This window comes from Littorina saxatilis, linkage group LG9 (genome assembly GCF_037325665.1).
Source record: "Littorina saxatilis isolate snail1 linkage group LG9, US_GU_Lsax_2.0, whole genome shotgun sequence".
NCBI lineage: Eukaryota > Metazoa > Mollusca > Gastropoda > Littorinimorpha > Littorinidae > Littorina > Littorina saxatilis.
The window spans coordinates 31526345-31532344 of record NC_090253.1 but is presented as its reverse complement, the minus strand read 5'-3'; positions in this window follow the sequence as shown (position 1 = coordinate 31532344).

Sequence of the window (6000 nt, the reverse complement as noted above, 5' to 3'; positions counted from 1 at the left end):
AATATGCCGTGACTTTTGTATGCTATGAACATATGCAACCTTTTTTTTAAATCTGAGTCAAAATTTTCAATATTTTTTGACAGACTGTACCTCAAGGGCGAGCACTACATAACGAACAATGACGTCATCACTGCCCTTGCTGACTTTCCGTTTACAAGACAAAGGCTTCTCTAGCAACGGCATCGAGGGTTTGAGGCACAGGTGCAACAAGTATGTGCAGGTCCGAGGGGTCTAAAACTAAACTTCTTCTAGTCTCGTAAGTCAGCTCCTTCCTAGTCAGGCCCGGAACTTTTCAGCCGACCCTCGTACCGTTTGAAAGCTTGTAAGTGCCTAGCAAGAAGTGGATATATATCTCACTCTAGAAAATAATGTGTATGGTTCTTGTATAGATACATGTTTGAATTATAAAGCCACGTCTGAAATTAACTTAATCTTTCTCCAAACATATCAAATAATCATTAGTCACTTGTAAAATGAGATCTTCAAATACATCTTGAATGCAAAATGCGTCTTTTCTCAAATGATTGATAGTCTTTTAATATTTCTCCACGATTCCAAACACACACACACACACACACACACACACACACACACACACACACACACACACACACACACACACACACACACACACTGACATATATATATATATATATGCACACGCAAAGAAACAAACTCAATGACATATGCAGCAATAATGACTTTTACAATGGAAGTTTTAATGCGTTTGTGTGTGATGGTTGATGAATTTTGCTTGGAACTTGCAATTAATCCCGTGCTATTTAACCATTTTCTTCAGAAAGGAGTTATACTTCAACGTGTCTCATGCTTTCTCGGGGTGGTGCCCATCTCTTCTCCCTCGCTGCCTTCACTTTCCCCGTCAGGTGTCTGTGTTATCATTTCCATAGCGCAAATTCCCCCGTTCTCCGTTCTTTTTAACGGTCTGTCTGTGAGAGACATTGAATAAACAGGCATGACTGTGAAACGATCGGTGATGGTAATTCAGTGGACAAAACTTACTTAAAAACGGAAAAGTAATTGTACCTTGTTTGGATCCGCGGTATCTATTGCGATACTACACTACCCGTCATAAAAAAGTACACAGATACATTTTGCTGTAGATCTTTGTGATGCGGGCAGTTATATTAAAACCAAGTACGTAGGCTGTTCCATAATTATTTAGAATCTCAGAAACGGAAACATGTATATCAACAATCTAACCAGGCCATTTTCTAGACCAATCCTTTCCCAGCCGACACCCAACTGGCCATCCTCTCAAATGTTCTCATTCAGGCCTGGGACCACGCGACATGAGCTATACCTGGTCTGGCCCTCGTGAAGGCTCGGACAGAGTCTTCAGGGGTCTCAACCCGTGTTTCCGCGGTTATTTCTTAAAATCCGAGAACAGGCTGAACTAGCATGGGGAGATGTCAAGAAAATAGGGTGGATGCAACCAGCAGCAGTGCTTCCTTTGGCACCAAGAAATCTGTTGTCGCAAAGGCAGTATACACAGGTGCGTTGTCATGTTACAGCATAAGCCCTCGAATACCCGTGTTTGGACGTTGTTTGTGCCAAGCCTCTAATATTTTCGACTATTAGTGGTGGACACAGCAGTCAGACGTGACGGTATGCCTGTCCTCAAGAGTCACAGTATTAAAATACCTTGATCTAGTGACGAAAGATGCACAACATTTTTTAGGGCTTCTTGTTATTTGAACTTGACAGGGGTTGGGCCACCTGGTTAAACACCCGAACAGACGACAGTTGTTTGGTTTAAAATTGGAACTAATTAACCCAGGTTTCGTCACCACTGACGATATTCCATGTTGATTTGGACAAGCCATTGTTGATTTTGTTCAAGTATTGTCAGGCAACACTCTGCCCTACCCCTCTTGTTCCCGTCACTAGGTTCACGTGGTACCCAACCGGCAAATCGCTTTGGGGCCATTAAGTATGTGTGTAAGATTCCTTCAAATGCAGAGCTTTTAATGCCAAGGGCATATTGCATCTCTCTAAATATAATTAAGTGATCTTCTCTTATTATCTGTTCAACAGCGCCAATGTTTTCGAGGATAACGGATGAAATGAGTAGACCAGGGTGGGTATCATTTTCGAGGCTCCGTCTGCCCGGCTTGAAATTGCTGTACCAGTTTAACACCACGGCTCTACAAAGAGCGTTCATCCTAAAACATTTGTCATTTCATCACACTTTCATGCAAATCGGCCTCTTTTAACCCTTAGTTTGTAGTTATTGTAAGTTATCGGTCCGAAATCGCGAATTTGAGCTTCATGACGCAATTTCATACATTGCGCGGTGAGTATCTTCCCGAGTCGACCATATGAAAACGACATAACTCTGGAACTTCATTTTTTGTGTCAAGCCTCACAAAAGTCTATTATTTGACGGCATGATTTTGTATGTAACGCCATATTGCCAGGAGCCTGGATTCTAAATAATAATGGAACAGCCCTCGTATATTGCCAGAAAGGCCATTCATTCCCCTACCGTATGACGGGTAGTGTAGAACGTGTCGCCGGTGTAATAAAAAGAAAAGAACTCCACGAAACATTTGCTCTGGCGTGAAATTCTCGTCACGCAATTTTAACACTTGTACGAGCGAAACTAAATACTCCCAACATGAAATTTGTACAAATAACGCAACGAGATTTTTGATCCGGAGTACATAAACTCGGAACACACAAAATTTTACCAATTTTCGCATCCCAACTAAAGCATTAATTCCCGTGTCAATTCATTCAAACTTTATATGCTATTAAAGGTCATTAAAGGCCTTCCATTTGGCTATCTGGGACATTTTTAGGATCAAAGATTTCATTTTCAGATGTCACGCGACCGCCGCCCAAATAAGGGTACCAACAAAATCGACCCGACAAAAACGACGTTAGGTACCAATTAAAAATCAACGACAATTCACAACTTGGCAACTTTTACATAAGAGGAGAAAGCCAAGTCAATTATCTATGCAGAACAGGTTGTTTTGTTTCGCTATCTTGCGTATTTCTTGTGTTATGTTATTTCTACTGATGCAGGCTAGGTGATGTCGATGCCGTGAGCAATCAAAAAGGGGATGTTTTGCGTCAATTTTGAGGGGTACCATCATGACAAAAGCATTGTATCTCAGCGATGACCCGGTGGATTGCCAAGTTATTTGAAGATAAAAAAAATACTCCATATTCAAGTTGAAGTGGCCGGCACATTTTGCTTCTGAATATAGAAAACACTCATGGAGACGTTTCCTACAAACACGAGAAAGGGATTCCAACTTCTGCTCTTTTCTGCCACGTTGCAGTTCTGTACATGTACTGTTGTGTCAGCTCCAACCGTTGACAGTCACAACTATACATACTTTGCCATGTCAACAGAGAGCCTACCAACAACTCATCGTACAAAGGCTCCTTGCAGTGTCTCAGCATTTCTCAGGAACACGACAGCCAACGATCCTAAAAGTTCTAAAACAGTGAGACAAATGACAAGCCAAGTCTCGGTCAACGCAGATTCAGACGCGCCAGCAACAACATTTACAGAACTAAACGGCCCTGGTGATTCTAAAACCGACAGAGCAACAAACGCACAATCAGTCAACGCCAGTTCATATATCTCGGTAACCACTCATGTGGAACTGGGGCTCAGTGATCAGACTATGTCCTCCAACCTGAGCAGGCAAACCAAAGAGTTTGTCTTATCCCTGCGATCGTGCTTCAATGACGAAAAGCCGAGGTTTTCTGGGACCAGTTTTGTGCTTCGCGGGATCGTAAACGAGCACGGTTTGGAGGGCACCCCCGATGCAAGATGTCAGTGGAGCGTCCACGCCCCCGAGAGGCATTATCTGATAGGCAGGTTACAGCTACTGCATGAAGAGTGTTCTGAATTTGATGTTATCATAACCAGTACAATAGGATTTATTAAAAGAAATTTATTTTTTGATTGCAATAAGAAGTCTATTCTGGCACCTCTCTTAGTGGAGTCAGTGCTTTATTTTCAAACAGATTCCCAATTCGCGAATGTTCTCTTTCATTTTGAGGCCACCAAGGAAGACGTTCGACAGAAACTGGAAGTGGTCTTTACGTCATTGACGACAGGCTACGTCACACCGTGGAACTATGACGGCGTGCATCAAGTCATGTGTGACGTCAACGCTTCCCACCTGTTGGTCGTGCCCCAAAACCACGTGGTCATGGTCAGTTTCCCTAGAATGGACATGGACAGGCAGTATTCAAAGTGCGAAATACAGTATGGCCTTGAACTGTACACTGTTCAGGAAAACGGCACCAGAAGCCAGGTGAGGGAATATTGTGGTACACACGTCATACCCGTGCACATTTTCAACACATCGTTGCTCATCTGGTTCGATACGAGGTACGGCGACAACTGTGATGTAACTGGTACAGGGTTTAAAATGCTTTTTTCCTTTCACCCGCGCTCTCAAAGTCCCCTCCAGCTGGACAATGGACTCTTCCAGTGCTCGACACCGCTGTACAGCACCTTTCGTCAGCACGTGCACTGCAACATGGAGAGGGAGTGTGAGGGGGGAGAGGATGAGGGTGGCCACTGTCCCTTCAGCAGCCCTGCGTGCAAGGGAATGGTGGCCTCAGGACACAAGTGCTACCAACTCACCGACTGGGGAACTAACCTGGCGTGGATAGCAGCCAAAGTGCACTGTCAGAGGCTGGGCGGACAACTGGCCATGATGAAGACGGATGCTGAGTGGAACGACTTCTCCAAGCTCTATCTCCACGGCAAGAACGTTCTTCGCGCCTTTGTTGGTCTGACATCGGCAGACCCCTATGCCCCGGACGTCTACAAACGCTCGTTGTTTTGGGTGGACAGGTCAGTGGCACAAAACATGAATATATCCCTTGATGTCCATTTAAGTTTGCGTGCTGTCTCCTTCAACATTGAGAAAAAAGCGTGCTTCAACGTTGAGTTCAAAGGGACAGTGGAGCTGGCGCTAATGGCTATGGTAGCGCCGTGTGTTCACAGCGAGATATACCGATGTTTTGCCTGTCAGTATGATGTGCGGCCTGCAGATCAGTCAAACATGACGTCAACATTCCCCACAATACCCTTTCCTTGGTCCAACCCACGTGCAACCAACATCTCGTTTTTTGCTTGTTGGAGTGGTCACGTGACCCACGACTTCCTGTCCTGTGACCTAGAGACGAAGTGCGAGCGGACTGACGACCTTCAGTTCTGTCCCGTGCAAAGCACGCATCGCAACGCAATCCTTGGTCTGACAGATGATGACGTTTCTGTCGTGAGCCAAAGCGTCACGGTGGCCATGTTTTTGTGTGATGACGTCAGGATAGTCTTGCCCTACAGCTTAGTGTGTGACTTCAGGGAGGACTGTGACGACGCGTCAGACGAGGCGTGGTGTGTGCACAGAGAGCAGTGTGGGGGCTTCACGTGCCACAATGGTCAATGTGTGTCACACGATCAACACTGCGACATGTACAAGGACTGTTGGGACGGCTCAGACGAGCAGTGCAGTACGTACAAAACGGTAGAGATCCCCGTCACCTACCGCTATCCTCCCCCTGTTCTCATTGACTTTGACAGCATGGGGTACTTATCCCAGCGACGGCAGAGCAGCCTCACCTTAGAATGTCCTGAAACCCACTTTTCCTGCTCAGACGGTTACTGCCTGCCCGTGTACCTGTTCTGTAACGGCGTGGGGGACTGCCCGGGCAAGGAGGACGAGGTGGACTGCCTGCAGCACCAGTGTCCAGGCTTCTACCGCTGCCGCTCGTCCAGCGTGTGCGTGCACCCTGACCACCTGTGTGACGGCTGGCCCCAGTGTCCGCAGCGTGACGACGAGTGGCTGTGTCAGGCCCTGTGTCCCTCCCACTGCAGCTGCCATGGACACGCCTTCGTCTGTTCCCGTCCCTTCCCCGCCCCCGCTTTCCCTCAGTTGCGCTACCTTGACGCGTCGGGGTCTGGCATGACGATGAATGACGTCAGCACCAACGTGTATCTGACGT